At 37.9% G+C, this 21,514-nt stretch overlaps 1 long non-coding RNA gene across 1 annotated transcript in view; it reads right to left on the bottom strand.

Moving 5' to 3' along the window:
* Positions 1–1,003: 1,003 nt before the first annotated feature.
* Positions 1,004–21,514, bottom strand: part of LOC144338568 (uncharacterized) — a 62,038-nt gene continuing 41,527 nt past the window's right edge. The window contains exon 3 of the long non-coding RNA XR_013412803.1: positions 1,004–2,896. This is a non-coding gene — a long non-coding RNA (uncharacterized LOC144338568). The remainder of the gene's footprint in view (positions 2,897–21,514) is intronic.

The following is a 21,514-nucleotide window of genomic DNA, read 5'->3' as shown; positions in this document are numbered from 1 at the left end:
GACCCCCAGTCCACTACCCTCTTCATTTGATGAATTGGTCTGGTTATTAGTTCTGTGTTGTTGGTTTTTTTAAAAAAGAGCAGATGTAATATAATGCTATGTTTTAAAAAGGAACCAGAGGCAGGGAGCCATCTGCTCCAAGAAGTGTAGAGTTGTATGGGATGCAAAGTGATTTATTCATAGCATTCAGATAATTTTGTCTCCCCTTTCCCCCACTACCTTACCTAAAGTAAAACTATAGTCCAGAAATGTCCAAAGTAATATATCCTTCCAAGAATAGCCTGTGCTCCTTGAACTTGCCATTTAGCACTCAGAGAGTAAAGGGAAGGGGTCTAAATTGGCCATTGTAACATCATAATACAATGTTTTTATCTCATCACCAGTTTCTTCATGAAACAAATGTCTTCTGATTTTATTCATGTACCTGTCATGACACTTAGTGTTCTGTAATGTGGGAACAATTTTACAGGGATTCTTGAGTGACCGACTGCCCTGGTTTATCTTCTAGCATGTTGTGCTTTCAGTTTTAAAACTGGGACAGTCTTTGGCAAACTGAAATGGTTGGTCACTGTCCTTGTTCACCTTGTATTACTAGCACCCAGGCCAGTACACGCTATTCCCACTAGATTTCTCAGTGCCTTGATTTCCTTTTCTGTGGAATGGGAACAAAAGGGAATTGTACTTGTCCTGTCTCATTCACAGGGCTACTATGCTGTATAGTAAAGCTGAGGAAGGATTGATGTTGTTGTTATTTTTAAATGTCTTCTAGTAAAATCAAAGAGAATTTAAATAATCTCCAAAAACTACAGTTCAGAGTGCTCAGTTTTTGGTTACTAGAACCACACTGTATTGTAACGCAGCATACAGCACAATGCCTCGCAGAAAGAAGATGCTCAAAAACACAGATGAATAAAAATACATAAATAAGAATAAAAGAATAAGTAAATGGATGGTTAGGTTAGCAACTATATGAATGAGTATAGAGTGATTAACTAATTCTGTAGAATTATTTTCAGAGCCAGAAGTTTATTTAATTCAACCACTACCTTTTTCAGAGCACACAATCAAACAACAAATTCTTGGTAGGGTCAAAATCAAAATTTGGTCATCTCAATATGTTAAAATATGGAAACATCTCAGCTAATTTTACTCATTTTCCCCATTGAATCTTTTTCCCAACATAAGAAATTTCAAGTCAGCCAGTAGCTTACAGCTGTTCTTCCAACAGAAGCCTGAAGACCTCTCTAACAGTAAAGCCACTTGGTTTGAGTCTCCCTACATGCAAGGCCTGCTTTTACCCAGTTATTGGATCTTGAAGCGGCTTCAAAGAAATAGCTGAGGAATGAGAGGAGGTCATATAGCAGCCTGAGTCATTGACAGACATTACCATCAGCATCAGGAAATTGCAAGTGTGTCTTGCCAGTAGCCTGCAGAAGCTAGATCTCTCAAACTGATGTCCTTTCTCCCACCCTGCCTTTCTTAAATTCAATCTCCTTCTATTCCGTATTGAATTATCCTCTTGTCTCCATGATTCTTTGGCTTCTGTCATAGCTGAGATTCCATCGACTACGAATAACTTGCAGACAGGAACCTACCACTCTGTTCATCTCTTTATCCTAGCAACTTAGCAAAGTGCTGGTAGAAAGTGGGAATACAATGAGAGAAAGAAGGAAAGAAGGAAGGAAGGAAGGAAGGAAGGAAGGAAGGAAGGAAGGAAAGAAAGAGAGAGAGAAAGAGAAAGAAAGAAGAGAAAAAGAAAGAAAAGAGAGAAAAAGAAAAAAGAGAAAGAGAAAGAAGAAAGAAAGGAGAGAAAAAGAAAAGAGAGAAAAAGAAAGAAAAAAGAGAAAGAAAGAAAGAGAAAGAAAGAAGAGAAAAAGAAAGAAAAGAGAGAAAAAGAAAAAGAGAAAGAGAAAGAAAGAAGAAAGAAAGGAGAGAAAAAGAAAGAAAAGAGAGAAAAAGAAAGAAAAAAGAGAAAGAGAAAGAAAGAAAGAAAGAAAGAAAGAAAGAAAGAAAGAAAGAAAGAAAGAAAGAAAGAAAGAAAGAAAAGAAAGGAAAGAAAGGAAGAGGAAGGGAAGGGAAGAGGAGGAAGGGGAGGAGAGGGGAGCAGAACTGTATTCTTCAAAGTTTCAAAAGACACAAGAATCACAGCATCTGTGCCTAGCCCAAAGCATAATTTCAACAGATGTTGAATAAATGTGAAATAATGAATGAATGATTGATAAAAATAAGTGTTATTAATTGACTACTGATTATTGCCAGACACCATCTAGGAATATTGTATATATTATCTTATTTAACCATTTCAACAACCTACTCTATCTTTTTCTCCCTAGTGCCTAGCACTATCTAACATACCAATATTTTACTTACCTACTTTATCTACTATTGATTTATCCCTCAAGAATTTAACCTTCATGAGGGCCAAAATCTTTGTTTTGATGCTATTCCTGTCTACAAGAGTACCAGGAACCAAGTAGATATTCAGTAAATTTTTGTGGAATGAATATTATTATACACTCCTTGCAAAGCAACAGCAACAACAACAACGATGACAACAACAACAACAACAACAACAAACCTGAATTTAGAGTTGCTTAAAAAAAAAAAATCCCTGCTATTGTGTCAGGCACTCCAGAGACTTCCATACTTTTGCAGAAAACTGGTGACTACATTGCAAGAGAAGTATTATCATTATTCTAGTATGGTGGACACTGAGACACAGGAAGGGGAGGTCACCAGCTTGAAGTCAGACCGCAGCTCATTTGATAAAGACAGAATTACCATTCAAGCCATGGGGAAAGTGGCTAAGAAGCCCTTGCTCTCCCTATGACCTCAATCCACCTTGCAATGAGAAATGCTGAATCAGAATATTCATGTAGAAGGTGTTGTCAGCCACCTGAAAAAAAAAAACAGGAAGAACCCATCACAACCCAAGTCAACTCAGAAAGACCTCATTGAGCAAAGGGCATCCCTTTCACATTAACAGTGCAATAAGTGCTGAATGTAGGAGATTAAAACAAAGTTATTAGGAGGAGAAAGACATGCCAATGACTTGAGCACTTAATGAGATGCCCATCATATCTAGGAGTAAGCAGTTTCCCAGAGGATTATTTGATGTGAAAGGAATAGTAAGGAGCTCTTTAGTGGCACACAGACACATCCTCTCACGTACACACCTGCTCAGGGCTCAGCAAAAGACAGTGCGTAAATGTCTGGAATATTACATAAAAGCTGTCTGCCCAACCAGTCAAAGCTATTAAAATCCATCTCGCTGAAACGAACCCTGAGAGTAGGTCAAACAAATCTAATTTTTATTGTTCCTTAAGGACATGGCTGTGTCGGAGACAAAGGAGAGAGGCAGGAGGCCAGTTAGAAAGAAAGAAAAAAAAACCCTAAGAGGCCTTAAAAAATTAAATGTTCAAAAGAGCCGTGGCAGGCAAGATAAATGATATATTACAGTGCTGGTTTAAACCTAATTGATGACTAATGTTGTAATGCATCTGAACCTACACTGATCTATTATCCGTCTGGTCCAGGCTGAAGGGACACTGCAAGGAGAAAAATTGCTAACCATTTTAACCTGATGGAACTTTAAAAAAATAACCAGTCTAGTTACTTTAAAAGATAAATGACTGGGTGGTGACCTTTTAATGTATATCAGGGTCTTGCAATGCAAAATCAAATGTTAATTAAATAGAATGCAGTGCCAGAACAATGCAGAAAAAGCGTGTTTTAGAGCTCAAGAGGCCATGGGGAATTGTGTTGTTGGGTTTGAAAATTTTTCAAGGAAACTACCAATAGAGAGGAAATAATGATAGATCACATAGCAATTATTGAAGAAACAAATATACACACAAGCACCATTTGGATAACACCTATGTATAGGTTACATAAAATAGCATGTTGGCACAGCTAAATTATAGTCATTGAAAGGGCAGGGCGACCAACAGAGTTGCTTAAATTCACTGGGATGGGTCAGAAAGGCTTTATTTTCCTGATCTGCCACAGCTTCCACGTAATTTTCAGAAGGAAAAACAAGCTAATAATGTAAGAACATTTCAAAAGGATTCAGTGGCCAGCTTGAAAGGATTTTCAATGGCCACATCTAGGGTAATGTTAGCCACAAAATCGTGAATATAAAAATTATAATCAGACACTAAAGTAAGTATCTATGAGTTCATACTGATATAAATGAATAAACATATGAATGAATGAAAAATGAGAAGGAAAATCTCTTTGTTAAAGTAGAATTCTAACTAAGAAGCGTTTAGGAAGGAAATGAGGAAAATAGAAATCACCATTTGGCAACCAGAAAGTAATTATTGTTTCAGGCAAGCATCTTCAATAGATACTAAAATTAGTGAACAACAAAAAAAAAATGATGAGAAACAGAATCTTCACATAGGTCCACAATATCTCCACTTTGACAGCACCTTGAGGAAGGGATCATAGTTAACATCACCAGTAATGGGACGAATGGACACTATGTGCCTTCTGATATAATGCATTTAGAAGGACACAACATCATTTCATCATATTCTTGCTAAAAATGCAAAACCGGAATTTAATTATGAGGAAACATCAGACTAACTGACGAACAATCTACAAAATGGTCAGTTCTCCTCAAAAGTATTAAGTCATACATTATATATCAAGTCAAATCAGGAAATGTACCAGATTAAAGGTGATCAAGGAGACATCACAATGAAATATATTGTGTGATACTGAATTGGACGCTGAACCAGAAGAAAAGGATATTTGTGGAACAACTGAAGAAATTTGAATTAGGGCCATAGATTAGATACTAATATTGCATCAATGTTCTTTTCCTAAATTTAATTATTATACAATGGGTATGTGAAAAAGAAATTAACATTTGGCGAATTTGGATAAAAAGGTAGACAGGAAAGTCTTCTTTGTAAGTCTGAAATTATTTCCAAATGCAAAGTTAAAATTAATGTGTAGAATGCCATTGTTGTGCTTTCTTGGAGGACTCACATCCAGCTTCATTCTTCCAGGAGCTGCTCTCTACAGAGTTGGGAAGAGGCAGCACCAAAGCCAGAATGCCCTCACTGAATTGGGAAAGAAAGGAACCAGGAGCAGAAGGAGGTAATCACTTTGAATCAAGTCAATCAGAGAAGGTTAAATACCATAAAGAGGCGTGAGCAACTGCAGAGCTGCTTTTGCTCACGTGGTATAAGTACAGGGGCTGAAAATGGGCCCACTGAGAACAGCTCTTTTCTGACAGTGCCTTTGGAGAAGGAATCATCATTAGGAATCAGAATCATAATTATACCTTTTATTTTGCACTAACTCTGAATTAGTCTTTGTGTTAATGTCCTTCATATATCTTCTCATTTAATTCTTATAAAAGCCTCCGAGGGAAGTGTTATCCACGTTTTAAGAAATGGAGAGGAAACACACTTATTTTCTAAGGTAGACTGGTTTTGCTAAAAGACATGTTTTGCAATTTGGCAATGGGTAGAATTATTGGCTCTAGAGTCTATGTTTATTATTATTATTATTTTAAAGAGACATGTTTTTACTCGGGAGTGCAGTGCCAATAATAGCTCACTGCAGCCTTGAACTCCTGGGCTCAAGCTATCTTCTGGCCTCAGCCTCCTGAGTATCTAGGACTACAGGTGTGCACCACCATGCTCAGCTAATTTCTATTAACTTTTGAAGAGACAGGGTCTCTCTATGTTGCCCAGGCTGGCCTTGTATTCCTGGCCTCAAGTGATCTTCCCACCTCGACCTCCCAAAGTGCTAGGATTACAGGTGTGAGCCACTATGCCCAAGCTCTATGCTTATTACTCTTCACCCTGGTGTACTACACAGCCTCAGCAAGAATGCAGAGCCCAACTCCAAGTGACTTTCAAGAATTCCAATTAGATCCGAGCTAAAGCTTAGGGTAAAAGTTGAAATGTGAAAAAGAATCAAAAGAGGAATTTCTGAGCCAAGCATACAAGTATATAGGCAAGGATATAGCAGGGCCATTTCATCTGCATAGGAGACCAATAATTTTTAGCACTTAGTTAGAACTCCACTTATTTCACACTATTAACGTGCTAATTGCTAACAATTCTCCTCTTGAGTTAACAAAGATTTAGTGAATATATTCTTCTAAAAAAAAAAAAAAAGCTATGCCTCTGAAGGATAGAAGGATAAAAGTCACCCATTTGGACCAATTGAGGGCAAGCCATGTTAAGATCCACCATAGCAGTATCTCTTTTTCACTTTCTTCTCTTTCCTCTTTCTCCTCATCTTTCCTCCCCTCCCCACCTCCTTTTTCTCTTCATTTTCTTCTTCTTTCTCCCTATCCTCCTTCTCTCCTCTTCGTCCTCCTCTTTTCTCTCCTCCTCCTCCTTTTTTTCCCCAAACTATGGAAACACAAAAAGGGAAGAATTAATTTTAGCTGAAAGATTAGGAAGGCTTATAGGGTGAATGGAGTCTTGAACAAGGAGTGGGAACTTGACATGCAAGGATGAGAGAAAAAGCTTTTCAGGCAAGGAACTCAACTCACTGGAACAAAACTATATGAGTGGAAAAGTTCAAGGAAATAGGAACTAGTGTGCCATGGTCAGGACGTATGTACATGGGATGATGAAGGGAAGGAGTAAGGAACAAGGAGCATGGAGGAGAGATGACAGTGACAAAATTAATAAATCTTTGGTGAGGTAGGCTGGGGTCTATCCTGGAGAGGCCATTAATTTCTTCAGGAGGAATCTGCATTTGACCTTCTGAACCAAAAAGAAGGTCACTTGTGGGAGGGATAAGTGCTGAATAGGCAGATGCTTTATCATCCTTGATGACTTGAATCCCATTCCTGAAGGTCGGGCTCAGGAATCTATGTTTAAACACTTCAGGAGAGTCTTACAAACACTAAAACGACCCCATGAGACCTCCTCTTGGGCACAGGTTAATATTGTTACATGGCTTCTAAAGAACAAATCATATGTGCTGTCCTTTAAAATCCCCTGTAGTCCAAACCCATTCTAACATAAACTGGTTGTCTCTCTGTTTTGTAAGAATCAGTAGGGCTTACTCATAAAGGCTCTTTTCCATGATATATTTTGAAGAAAAGTGGATGATATGAGTGCTCAAAGGTAGCAAAATAAGAACAAACACTCTAGAGAAGAATTATTAGCTTTCCTATTGGTGTGGGAGCTGACAAATGAGCTCCCCTACACAGAGGCACTGGCCACCTTCCAGACTGGCCATGACCACTCCAGCTCCTGGACCACTGGCTGGAAAGGTCAAAGTCATATTTTATGATGCTCAGCTAGTTCAACAAAAACAACTTGTTGAAAAACCTCAAGTACTCTGTAAATAGATTTCTAGGGTTTTCTTGAAAGGTTTATGAGAACACCATGGATTTGTACTGTTACGTGAGTAAAAGGACCAGAATGCACCCTTTGAAGGGATATACATGACTTTTTGTAAATCTATGCTTAGCTACCCAGATAACAGCACAAGCTCTGGGGTCAGGAAGACCTGGATTCAAATCACAGTTCTTCCATTTATTGGCTGTATGCAGAAACAAGTTTCTTAATTCCTCTAAACCTGTTTCCTTGTGGTTATAATGCCTAGTTCTCATGGTTACTTAGAGGACTGTTTTCCCCTGATATTTGTACAGCTCACGCCCACACCTCTCTAGGTATTCATTCAATTGTCCTTCTCAAAGAGGCCTTCCCAGGCTCAGACTGAATACTGCAAACAATCCCCCACTATCCCCTAACACTTCTTATCCTCTCCCCCATGCTTTCCTTTTCTCCTAAGTATCTACCTCTATTTAATACACTATAGATTTTACCATTTTTATATTCTTTATGTCTATCTCTAACACTAGCATTTTGACAACACAGGGACAGAAATGTTTGCCTGGTCTGTTTACTGCCATGTTCCTTGTGCCTAGGACAGTGCTAACATCATAAGCTGAAGACATTCTTGTTGAATGAATGGATGGATGATTAAACGGCTAATCAATGGGAACATTTCTGGTTTAGAGCTTTTGGTCAAGGTGGCTCAGTGCATTCATGCTTCCATTGCCTTTGAGTGTCAAATATTCAGTACAAAAAAGCAAAAAATTAAAAACCTAACTGTGTTATATAAGATGTTAACATTAGGATAAGTTGTGTGAAACGTATATGGGAACTTTCTATACTATCTCTGAAACTCTTTTGTAAGTCCAACATTATTTTAAAATAAAAAGTTTCTGAAAATCACAGTTAAAAGAAAGAAAGATAAGCATCTCTGTGATCTATAAATAAAAGAAAACACATAGCAGTAATCAGGGAGCCAAAGGTGTGTTCCACAAGGCTCTTCACCTAACTATCCAAGACAGCTGGCAGTTGAATTTCTGGGGCATTGAGAACCAAATGTGGCAGGGAACCAGACTGACTGGCATGCACTAAAACTGAGCATCTAGGGGAGGACTCTCCTATCCACAAAAGGAGGCTTAATGTTACACCACCTGTTGCCCAGGGTTGGAGTTTCTATAAAGCTCCAGCAGGGAGCAGAACAGCTGTGCAACTAGGACTTGAGCCAAGCTAACTATGATCGGCTCACTTCTAGAGAAGGTTGGAAAAGCAGTATTTGAAAAGACAATGAATGAAAATTTTTCAGCATAGAAAATAGACCACTGGACTGAGACTGAAAACACAAGAGGGCCAAAAGATAAATAAAAATAAAACTATACTGACATAAAAAGTGCACAACATCATGGATACAAAGAATATCTTCAAACCTACTATAGAAAATGGACAAATTACCTACCACAGAATGACAGTGAATCTGACAGCAAGTAATTCATGAGCAGCAATCTCTGCCAGAAGAAAACAGACATCTTCAAAGTGTTTGAGAGGAAAATATTTGACTTAGACTTCTACACCCTACATTACTGTCATTCAAGAGTGTATGAGTTTGCTAGGGCTGCTATAACAAAATATCACAGACCAGCTGGCTTAAACAACAGAAATTTATTTTCTTACAGTCTTTCAGGTTAGAAGTCCAGGATCAAGGTGTTGGCAGTTTGGGTTTCTCCCAAGGCCTCTCTTCTTGGCCTGCAAATGGTTGTCTTCTCACTGTGCCCTCATATAGTCTTTTCCCTATGTATGGACATCCCCGGTGTCTCTTTATGTGTCCAATTTCCCTTTTCTTAAAAGGGCACTGGTCATATTGGATTTGGGCCTACACAAACAGCCTCATTTTAACTTAATCACTCCCTTTACAGGCTCTATCTCTAAACAGTCACATTGTAAGGTACTGGGCATTAGAGCTTCAACATATAAATTTGGGGGTCAGGGAGAAATACAGTTCAGACCCATAAAAAGCGGTAGGAAAAATAAAACCATATTCATGTTCACAAAATAAGAAGTGTATTTGTTACCTATAAAGACTTGTTTTAAGAACCATCAAATGGCCGGGCGCGGTGGCTCAAGCCTGTAATCCCAGCACTTTGGGAGGCCGAGACGGGCGGATCACGAGGTCGGGAGATCGAGACCATCCTGGCTAACACAGTGAAACCCCGTCTCTACTAAAAAATACAAAAAATTAGCCGGGCGAGGTGGCAGGCGCCTGTAGTCCCAGCTACTCGGGAGGCTGAGGCAGGAGAATGGCGTAAACCCCGGAGGCAGAGCTTGCAGTGAGCTGAGATCTGGCCACTGCACTCCAGCCTGGGCGACAGAGTGAGACTCCGTCTCAAAAAAAAAAAAAAAAAAAAAAAAAAAGAACCATCAAATGATATTCATTAGTAAGAAGAAAAAAGAAACACAAAATAAAACGGTAAAAATATACCCAAAAAAGTAGTAATCAAAATAACGGTAAATGAATTAAATTCTTTTATTAAAAGCTAGAGATGATCACATTAGATTTTTAGGTCATTTGGCTATACACTTCATGAAAGGGACATATTCAAAACAAAGTGACCCAAAGATTGAAACTAAATTGTATGAAACAAGATGTAACATATGAATCAAATAAAGCTGGTAACAATATTAGTATTTGACCAAAAACAAATTAAGAAAAGAACATTAGTAGAAATAAAAAATACTAGGTAATAATGAAAAGAACCTCCTCCAGGAAGATATAACAATCATAAACTTATATTTACCTAATATTGACTAAAAATTTAGAGAACAAATACTGACAGATTAGCAAATCTGTAGTCATAATGGGAAATTTAAAATCATATCTCTCAGAGATGATTTAACAATCTTCCATATGTATACATATGTTCAATCTTGAATATATATAGGTATATATATTCCTATATTCCTATATATAGATATTGGTATCTAACATGCACTTCCCCTAGAAAGCTCTCTATGCCTTTTGAATCTGGTATATTCCTTTCCAACTTCAAGGTTGAATTCTTCTTGGCTCTCTTGGGCAAAATTAATCATTATAACACTGAGGTCCCTTATTATCTTCTATATACCTCACATAGGACTCATGCCCATATTTGTAGAAATGTACTTATTGATCTCCACTAGACTCTGTTATCTGGTACTAGTGTGCTAACCGTCTCTATAAATCCAGTGCCTGGCACACAGGACATGCTTGGTAATTGCTTGTTGAATGAATGAATTCATAGTCTTTGCCCTTAAGCAGCTCACAAGGTAGAATAATAAGCAGCTGACATGCACTGAAAAAATCTAGGTACTGAGAAGTATTTTTTCTTTTCTTTTTCTTTTTTTTTCCACCTAAAGTTTGGGATACATGTGCAGAACATGCAGGTTTGTTACATAGGTAAACATATGCCATGGTGGTTTGCTGCACCTACCAACCCGTCATCTAGGTATTAAGCCCTGCATGTATTAGCTATTTGTCCTGATGCTCTCCCACCTCTTGCCCCCCATGACAGGCCCCGGTGTGTGTTGTTCCCCTCCCTGTGCCCATGTGTTCTCATTGTCCAGCTCCCACTTATGAGTGAGGACATGTGGTGTTTGGTTTTCTGTTCCTGTGATAGTTTGCTAAGGATGATGGCTCCCAGCTTCATCCATGTTCCTGCAAAGAAACATGATCTCATTCATTTTTATGGCTGCATAGTATTTGATGATGTATATGTACCACGTTTTCTTTATCCAGTCTATCATTGATGGGCTTTTGGGTTGGTTCCATGTCTTTGCTATTATAAATAGTGCTGCAATAAACATACGTGTGCATGTGTCTTTATAGTAGAATGATTTATATTCCTTTACATATATACTTAATAATGGGATTGCTGGATCAAATGGTAATTCTGGTTCCAGATCCCTGAGGAATCACTACACTGTCTTCCACAATGGTTGAACTAATTTATATTTCCACCAACAGTGTAAAAGTGTTCCTATATTTACCTAATATTGTGTGTCTCATCTCTGAGAGATATGATTTTAAATTTCCCATTATGACTACAGATTTGCTGATCTGTCAGTATTTGTTCTCTAAATTTTTAGTCAATATTAGGTAAATATAAGGAAAAAACAGAAAAAAAGTGTTTCTTCACAGCCTTGCCAGCATCTGTTATTTCTTAACTTTTTAATAATCACCATTCTAACTGGCATGAGATGGTATTTCATTGTGGTTTTGATTTGCATTTCTTTAATGATCAGTGATGTTGAGCTTTTCTTCGTATGTTTGTTGGCCACATAAATGTCTTCTTTTGAGAAGTATCTCTTCATGTCCTTTGTCCACTTTTTGATTGGGTTGTTTGTTTTTTTCTTGTAAATTTGTTTAAGTTCCTTGTAAATTCTGGATATTAGACCTTTGTCAGATAGGTAGGTTGCAAAAATTTTCTCCCATTCTGTAGGTTTCCTGTTCACTCTGATGATAGTTTATTTTGCTGTGCAGAAGTTCTTTAGTTTAATTAGAACCCATTTGTCAACTTTAGCTTTTGTTGCTATTGCTTTTGGTGATTTCATCATAAAATCTTTGTCCATGCCTATGTCCTGAATGGTATTGCCTAGATTTTCTTCTAGGGTTTTTACGGTTTTAGGTTTTACATTTAAGTCTTTAATCCATCTTGAGTTAATTTTTATATAAAGTGTAAGGAAGGGGTCCAGTTTCAGTTTTCTGCTTATGGTAGCCAGTTTTCCCAGGTGCTGAGTCCTATTCTCAGTGCCTTATAGGTAATATCTCATTAGTCATCTTAGCATCCTTATATTAGCCACGTGCGTCAGGAATAAGAACCGCTTCCCCTCCCTTGTCCAGGTGTGCACTCACCATTGCTCCATCTGTGAAGGTGCACCCTTCTACAGAAGTAAATTGCCTTGCTGAGAAGAACAAAGGAAAATTGAATATTCGAGTGCTATTTCTTTTGTGGCACTGAAAACTTTATTTATAACAATTACAAGGTAGGAGAAAAGATTATCTCCCTTTACAGACATAAAAAACTGAGACCAATAAGCGTTTATAACTTGCCCAAAGTCACGTAGTTGATAAATGGCAGAGCCAGCATTTGGCCCCAAATTCTCTCATCTCAGAGTCTGAGCTCTTCACCATCATACTACACTACTCATATTTTGTATAGAAAAATACAATCACTAACAGAAAGCAGTATTTGCCAAGTACCCATTGAAATGAGTAGACGATAAAGCCAATGCTATTATGCTAAAAAGAGTAGGTGCACAAATTGTTTTTTTTTTTTTTTCAAGATGGAGTCTTGCTCTGTCACCTAGGCTGGAGCGCAGTAGTGTGATCTTGGCTCACTGCAACCTCCGCCTCCCAGGTTCAAGCGATTCTCCTTCCTCAGCCTCTTGAGTAGCTGGGATTACAGGCACTCGCCACCACGCCTGGCTAATTTTTTGTATTTTTAGTAGAGATGGGGTTTCACCATGTTGGCCAGGGTAGTCTTGAACTCCTGACCTCAAGTGATCTGCCAGCCTTTGCCTCCCAAAGTCCTGGGATTATAGGCCACCATGCCTGGCCTACGTGCACGAATTCTTATCTTGACAAACTGTGAAATGACTCTCACACCTTTTTCTTTTCCCTGTGCCCTCTCCCACTTCTCTGGAAGAATATGTTGGACAGGAGATGGGGGAGGCAGTTGAGTGGCCACTTTCCTCAGAGTCCAGCTTCTCTCTGGGCCTGGGGTTCACTCCAGAACCCTACCGGCTGCCTTACAATTCTATGGTCTCAGCAAGAATTTTAGAGTGATGCCTGAGACTTTCAGACCATGAGCTTGCTGCTTCTCAGTATTTTTTATAGGGACAGGAGGGATGAGTGGTACTAAGGGTACATGTAGACAATTGGGCGGCTGCTTCTCTCATCTGTATTGTCATGTCATTCAGGAAGTTCAGCTGTGGGTCAATAGATGGATTCTAAGAGGGAGCTGAGAACGCCATATACTTCTAAACTCTCATCATAAAAACATTGTGAAATACTTTATATTTTTTGTTGCCTGGATTATATGAGTCATAAGCTAGTATATATAAATACACAGACATAGAGATACACAATTGACATCTGAGGTTATTCTCGATGAGATCAAGAAGAAAACAGTGCTTTATTTGAGCAGATATGTATCAACTTCTCTGAGGCCTGGGAGCCCTCGCACTCCATCCCAGCGTCACTGAGAAATTATTATACTGCTTACATTGTCTATTGTGTTGTTTGATGGTACATTTGACCACAGTTTATGAGACAATTCACCACTGAATAATTTTCATCCCAATGTAGAAACTGAAGACGATCTAATTCATGCCTAACTTCAAAGCTGGAGTGATTGAGGACTGTAACCGTGGAATCAAGCAGTTAGCAGAGTGAACACTGTAAAGACTTTGACTGCAAAATTTAGAGTGTGAACTCCTGGCCAGTAATTGAATATCAATGATCTCTTTTTAAGAAACTCTCAAAAAGTCCCTCTGGTTTTCTAGGTAGATCATTCAAAGCTCAAAATTGGTGAGAGTGATAGCAATCAAAATAGCAATTCTCTTGTTTTGGGTAGACAGAATTATAGTATGTACTACCAATTTAATCCTGACAAGCCCTTTGCTACAGATTTATTCTTCCCATGTTGCAAATGAGAAAAATAAAGTTCCCAGAAAAGAAATAATTTATCTGAGCAAAATCATATAGTTGTAAGGAAGCAGTAGAGACAAAACTTAAACCTGGATTTTCTAGTCTAATCTAACATCCTTTCCACTATACTAGAGTCTATTTCTGTCTTGTACCCTACTTTGTGGTTATTTCTAACTGCCTTCAGATGTGGATCCCTTAGCCAAAAAAGTAGAATCTCTGCTGTTTCACAAAAGCAGAACAATTAGAAGATACTTGAGTTGACAGGAGTCTTAGAGAACATCTGGTGCTATCCTTTTCCTTTAAGATGAGAAAACCAAGGTCCAGAAAGGATGACTTGTTGAGATGAGAGCCAGCATCAGAATCTAGACCTCATTTTTGGCCTTTCTGCTTCTCTCTGACATTTCATCAGAAATATTTTGCCTCCAAAGTCCTGACATTGTATGTATTTACTCGACCTGCATTTACTCATCACTTGTTATGGGGACATTACTCACTGGGGAAACAAAGATTTATAATACGGGAACTCTGTATTCTCTAGGAAAGATAGATGCATAAATAATTATACTTGCTAAATTGGAGGTTTACAAAGATGAAATGGATTGGCAAAGAAGCCACAATTAATTAGGCCTATGGAACAAGGGAAGACTTACTAAAGAAGAGCTGAGTTTTCAGGGAAGAGAAGTTTGTTAGCCAGATAATGCAGAAGGGGGTGTTACATGAAGAGGGAGTTATTTGTGTAAAGGAATGAGGGCTGTGAGAAAACACTGGAAGAATAATGCAAGTTCTTAGGTATAGCTGATCACGGGACACTCAGAGCAGAGTGGAATGAGAAGAGAGTGGGGTCAGTTGAAGGCCTCATATGTCAGACCAAGGGACATGGGCTCTCTCTGCAAGAAAGTAAGAAACTATTGAAACATAAAAGGCAGAAGATTTAATTCACAGACCAGCTCTGTCAGGTGAATATTATTGCCCCCAACTTTGGAGATGTGGAAACTGAAACTCACAGCATAAATAACATGCTCAGGCCACCCCACATTTTTGGGTGAAAGCCTGGACCAAGACTCAGACACTCTGAATCCAAGTCCCAAGTTTTTCAGAGGTCACCATGCTGTCTCCCAGAGCAACTGCTTTTGAAAGCAAGAAACTCAGTCCTAAGGTCATTCCAAAGATGTGTGACATGGAGGGTACAAAGGCCCAACTGGACTGCATCCCCAAGGACACAATCAGCCTGGACACTGCTTACTTTCCATAGCCTTTTATTCTCTTGATCTGCAGTTTTTATTTATTCTCCCCTTGGCTTCTGAAAGACAAACAAATAAAAACAGACATACTTTTTCCTCCGCCTCTGATCTTTGTGGGGTTTATGTTGACAGGAATGGTACTAAAATGCAGTGGGAAGAAAGGGTACTCTCTCCAGACCTTAAAATAATAGCTCAATCGATGACAAAAACACCCTGAATTAATTTTTTCTCTCTCTCTCTGATTATTTTCCAGAAAGAACTTTTATGTCTAAATTCCTCCCCAGGAGTCAACATTGCGAGCCTTCCCATTCTACCTGATTCTGGGGCACAAACCAAATGTCGTCTATCCTTTCTGCTAAAAATAAAAAGTATTTATTTTATGCTTCCTTTCCTCTGTGACATAATGTCCAATTTCTGCTTTTTTTTTTTTTTGGTCATAGAAATTAGAGACAAAGAATCCAGATCAGAAATTAGTTTTTATAGCAACTCAGTCCAATGTTTTGTATCTACAGCACCTAGCACAATCATATGTACCAATTCATTGATAGAGTTGTCTAGCCTAGGGAAGATACTAAATACTTGTTAGTTAAATCATCCAAATGCTTGATTCCCTCTTCTAGCATGGTAAAAACTGGAAGAAAAATATATACAGAGATTATAATAGTCATCTATATACATATATATGAGAGAGATTATAATAGCTATTCACACATTATTGCACAACTTTTTTAAAATGTAGGAAAATACAATTTATAAAATAGTAATTACTAGGTCAAAGTCCAGTTAAGAAAAATAGAATCACTCCAAATAATTCAACAGAGGAAATATAATTTAAGGAACTAATACCATATGCCTTAGGAGAGCTAAAGGTGCAAACATGAAATACAGAAGCAACCCAGAGATCCACTATCACCCTTAAGGGTGACAGGATGAAAGAAAGAAGTGGTATGCTCACTAAGAAGCTACCAAAGCCACATAGAGGGAGATGAAACCATTGAGAAGACACAGTCTGGACATGCTGCCTGAGTAAGCAAAGAAAGGTAGAAAAATACTCTGTCTTCTTCCTTCCTCCCATTCCCAATCTCTTTTCTAGTGCCTTCTGTTGGCCAATCTTCATGGATTGACAGAGAGGAAGAATGCATGAGAAAAATAGTTTGCAGGGTTCCGCCCCTTGCAATACAAAGAAGATCATGGCAAGTGGTGAATGGATCCAAGATCAATAAGAAAATGGCAGAAATGGATATTTATAACTTTACTTTGAAAAGAGAGCCACAGTTGACATTCTGGCATATTTAACTTTCATCTTCTTTTTATATATTTTTCATGCACATAATGGAGGTCATACAGGTTTTGCAAGTTGATGTTCTTTTTTCTTCACTCAGTATTATTTCTTGTGTTTTTCTGCATCATTCAAAATTTTATGAATTTGGATGCATACTATTGCATTTCCATGGAGGTACTATAATTTATGTAGTCATTTCTTTATTATTGGACATAAAAAATGTGTCCATCAAAGCAATCTTTTTAAAAAAGAACAAAATTGGAATACTTAACAGATTTCAAGACTTATTATAAAGCTACAGTAATTAAGACAGTGCAGTATTGGTATTAAGTTAGAAAAACAGAACAATAAAATAGATTATAGAGTCCAGAAATAGATCCCCACCCATAGGGTCATTTGACTTAAAGCTTTGCAATTCAGTATGAAAAAGACCATCTTTTCAATAAATAATGCAAGTTTTCCTTATTTTCTACATTGACACTCAGTTTACATTTATATTGAATTTATATTGAATATCAGTGTGGAAAATAAAGGAAGCTTGATCTCTACTTCAGGCCATGCACAAAGATTAATTTGAAGTAGAACCAAAATGTGATGTCTAAAGCAATCAAGCTTCTAGTTGAAAACAGAGAAGAATATCTTCCTGGCTTTGACATAGGTAAAATGTATTAAATAAGACACAAAAAGAATTTACCCTAAAAGAAAAAAATTATAAAATTGATTTTATTAATGTTGGAAATTTCTGTTTGTCAAAAAGCAAATAGGCAAGGCACAGAGTTAAAGGTGCAAACAGAGGCTAGAGAAGCAACCCAGAGACCCAGATTGGCATTATTTACAATACATATATCCAACAGATCATCATACTCAGAATGTGTAAAGAACTCCTTCCAAAATTAAATAACAAAAACACAACCCAATTTTACAAAGGCAAAATTATCTAACAGATACTGGACAAAAGAGGCTATTCAAATAGTCAAGCAGATGGAAAGGTGTTCAATTTCATGAGAAATTCAAGATAAAACCACAATTAAAAACCATTACAAACCCACCAGAATGGCTAAAATTAATAAGCCTGACAACATCAAGTACTGTCAAAGATGTGGAGTAACTGGAACTCCTCTTATAAATTAGTGATGTCATTGTAAATTGGTTCCAGCACTTTGGAAAACTGTTTTTCAGATACAGCAATTCCAAATCTGGTATTTACTTACGAAAAATAAAATGACATATTCATTAAAGACATGTACAAAAATATTTAGCAACTTTATTCATAATGGCTTCATACTAAAAACAACATGAGTGTCCAGCAGGAGGATGAGTAAGCAAACTATGATAGATTCATATGATGAATGACCAATTGATACAATATAATATAACACAATAATATAAAAGAACAAGCTATTGTTATACACCAAAAATGGATGAGGCTTACAAACATTAAGCTTGATGAAAGAATTAGTCACAAGAGAAGACCTACTATATGATTTTCTTTATATTAAGTTCTTGAAAAGGCAAAATTAATCTATGTTTATGAAAATTAGATAGTGATTACTTCTAGGTATGGACTATTGACAAGAAGAAGGCATATGGAGTACTGGAAAGGTCCTATAGCTTGATGTGGGTGGTGGTTACATGGGTATATTTATATTTAAAGATGTATTGAGCTAAACACTTTAAATTTATTGAGCTAAACACTTAAGGTTTGTGCACATTGCTGTAAGTAAATTATACTTTTAGAAGTATACAAATATTTCCCAGGATAAAGACTATGGTAATGCCTACCTTTCTGTATAGATCTTAACCCATATATCTGCCTACATACATGGAAAGGCAGTGTAGTATGGTATTAAGTGAGCCAACTCTGAAGTTAGACTGTATGGGCTTAAATTCTAGCACTGCAAAATGCTAGCTGTGCAAGTGTAGGCATGATATGTCAACTCTACTTTCCTTGCTTTTTTCCTCATCAGTAAACTGGGACAATAATAGTACCTACCTCACAGAGTTAATGAAGTTTAACTGTTCTACTACCTGTAAAGCACTTAAAATAATTGCCTGTATTGACTACGCACTGAGTTGTGTTAGCTATTAATCTTATTTTTAGTGAAATTCTGAGATTAAAGAATACTGTTTGAAGTTTCTTGATATGTCACAAAAGTTATTTCCAAATAGTTTATACTTTAATCAGCAACCTATGGAGGCCCTGGCAGATTATTAAATGAAACAAACTGTGTTCACGTGTTACTGAATGCTAATGGAAAGAACAAATCATTTTAATTAGGAAATAACCACTCAGACTTGCAGCTTTAAGGCAAGCACAAAACAATGCTGAAGGCGGCTAGATACGGAGATTTAAAACTAACTTGCTCCTGTAAACTTTTTGTTTCACAGATTCCACCTTGAAATTGCTGTCACTGCTTTGGCACTTGCTTTTCATTCTGAGCTCTGTTCCTGTTGATTTTCTTCCCCATTCCCCTCCAACTTCCACTACTGCTTCCTGGCCATCCTCTTATCTTGCCCGGCACTCTTCATATGCAGTCTCTACAGCTGCTATCAAGTCTTTTTCTTAAATAAATGGTAAAAGAGGGAATTCTAGGCAGAGGAATTAGCACAAGCAAAGACACAGAGGAGAACTTTTATTAAAGCTTCTATTATAACTAATCTAGAGATGATTTAATGTATATGGAAGGATGTGCATAGGTTACATGCAAATACTACATCATTTTATATCAGGGACTTGAGCATCTGCAGATTTTGGTATCTGAGAGGTCATGGAACCAAACCCCTATGGATAACAAGGGCCAATGATACTTGATGAGTATTTGCCAAATGAATGAGGGGGGTGTGTGTGTGTGCGTGTGTGTGTGTGTGCAAATGTACATGCTTGTGTGTGCATGTGTACTTAGGCCCCTTAAAAAATTATAAATGCCAGATGTGCTGGTTAGTCTCCATTTGCCCTCTCTCCCACATCCATTCTTTCTGGGGTTTTTGCCCGGCTCTATGTTTTGGGAGGCTGACCTAGTCAGGTTACATCACATTTGCAATCTGGTTTCCAGTTGAGTTCAGCCAATGGGAAGCACCAATGGAAAATAGGAAAACCAGAGCGGAGAGAGGATGAGATGTTTCTTTGCTGCTCCCTCCTTGCTTTGGTGCCTTTTTTCTGGCAGCAGCTGTGACCCTCTATGTGACCCTCTGCAGCTCTTGCTGAAAAGGTGCCTCTCCATGCTTACTGGCTTATATACACTATTTCTTCCCTGGCCCCTTTGGCTTTAAGGGACACAATGGTTTCTCACCATTAATATTCTCAGGGTACCTCAAAATCCATTGTTTACTTTCTTAACTTTGCCTTTATTAGTCCTTCATTACAGTCTCTCTCTTTAGACCATAGGAATGTATTCTGGTTCCTGCAGAGAACCTGACAATGCACTTTAAAAATGAAGATTGTTTGCCTCCCCGCCCCCTAGCTGCCAGCCCTAGTTTAGGGGGCCTCCCTGGTTGCCCAGCACTCACTGCTCTACTTACTGATCTCTCTTCCCCCACTGGACAGTGAGCACCTTGAGGGCAGAGAAAATATCTTCTTTATCTCTGCATCCCCAGGCTTTAAGACAGTGCCTAGTCTACACAAAATAGTTAATGCAATAGTTATTGGTCCCCCATCTCATCTGTAACATGAAAGCACTTAGACTGAACCATCTCTAAAATTATTTTTAAGTCTTCTTAAGCAAATAAGGCAAAGAAAATGTTCTTTTTTCAATCCCCTACCCCCACCCTTCTGGAAGCATTGCCCAAGAAGATGCAAACACATTTGGCTTTTCTGGGATGATGTTGAAGTTGTCTCTCAGGGTAGATGCCTTAGGAAGTCCATATTGAGCAATTTGTGTTGGAGAAAAGATTTACCACAAAATATCACAGTTCAGATCAGATTTAATAGACCCATAAATGGCTGCTTAACAAGGACATTTGGTTACTGTTACATTAAGTTTCCTAAGGGACTTTGTTCTGTTCTACCAAAGCCTGCAAACAGCTATAAAGCACAAGCCATCCAAATTTGATAAAAAGAAAATTTAGTTCTTTTTGGAAATTGTTATTCTTAAGTGACAGTATGAAAACAAGCCTCAAATGTTTTCTTTTCCAGGCACTTCCTTCATGTATGTTGGAGAAAGTTTGGCCTAACTTACAAGGAAACCCCTTAATTGTCCCTTAAAAGTAGAATTGCGTCATTGTGGATAAGACATGGTGTTCAAATAGCTCCCTGGGGGCTGAACTGTTGGAAACTCAGCAGGATTTTAATTGTAAGCAGACAATTTGTTTTGGATTGTATGCAGAGCATGAAAATGTAACTGCTATAGGATCTAACAACATATAAGGGGATTAAAGTCTAGTGTTTCTCCACTGCTTTGCTTCTTGGTTCCAGCCATCTTTGAGTGATGAACTCATCCTCTAAGTTTATTCTGGGTCCTTTTGAAAATCTGAAACATATCACTTATTAGATCCTGAGCACTTTGAAAGCAGTGCCAGTCTTACTCCCTCCTATATGACCAGTGCCTAACATTGTGCCTGGATCATCTGTGCCCAATAAATTTAGTATATTTCAGCAACTCTAAGACACACTTCTTTCTATAGTGTAAAAGCTCTGAAATGGGAATGTCTCATAAAGTTGATTAATCAGCTTCTCCTTTCTCAGTGGTACATAAAATCATGATGCATATTGCAATTGATGATATCTTAGCTTCTGTGAAACGTGGAATGCTGGAAGCCTATGGTGAGCCAGATTCTGTGTCAAGTCCTTTAATGCATTATTCATTACACCATAGGATAATAACTCCCTGTGGTAGGTATTATTATCTCCATTTGAGAGATAAGGCTCAGAATAGTGTAGTCAATAGCCCAACTTCACAATTTCTACTTGGAAAAATGAACCCAAAGCTTGCTACCAGGCCTATAATATTTCTATTAGATTGTGCTGTCTCCCAGTGGAAACTTAAGATAAATA

This window comes from Macaca mulatta, chromosome 1 (genome assembly GCF_049350105.2).
Source record: "Macaca mulatta isolate MMU2019108-1 chromosome 1, T2T-MMU8v2.0, whole genome shotgun sequence".
NCBI lineage: Eukaryota > Metazoa > Chordata > Mammalia > Primates > Cercopithecidae > Macaca > Macaca mulatta.
This window is presented reverse-complemented; position numbering and strand designations above follow the sequence as displayed.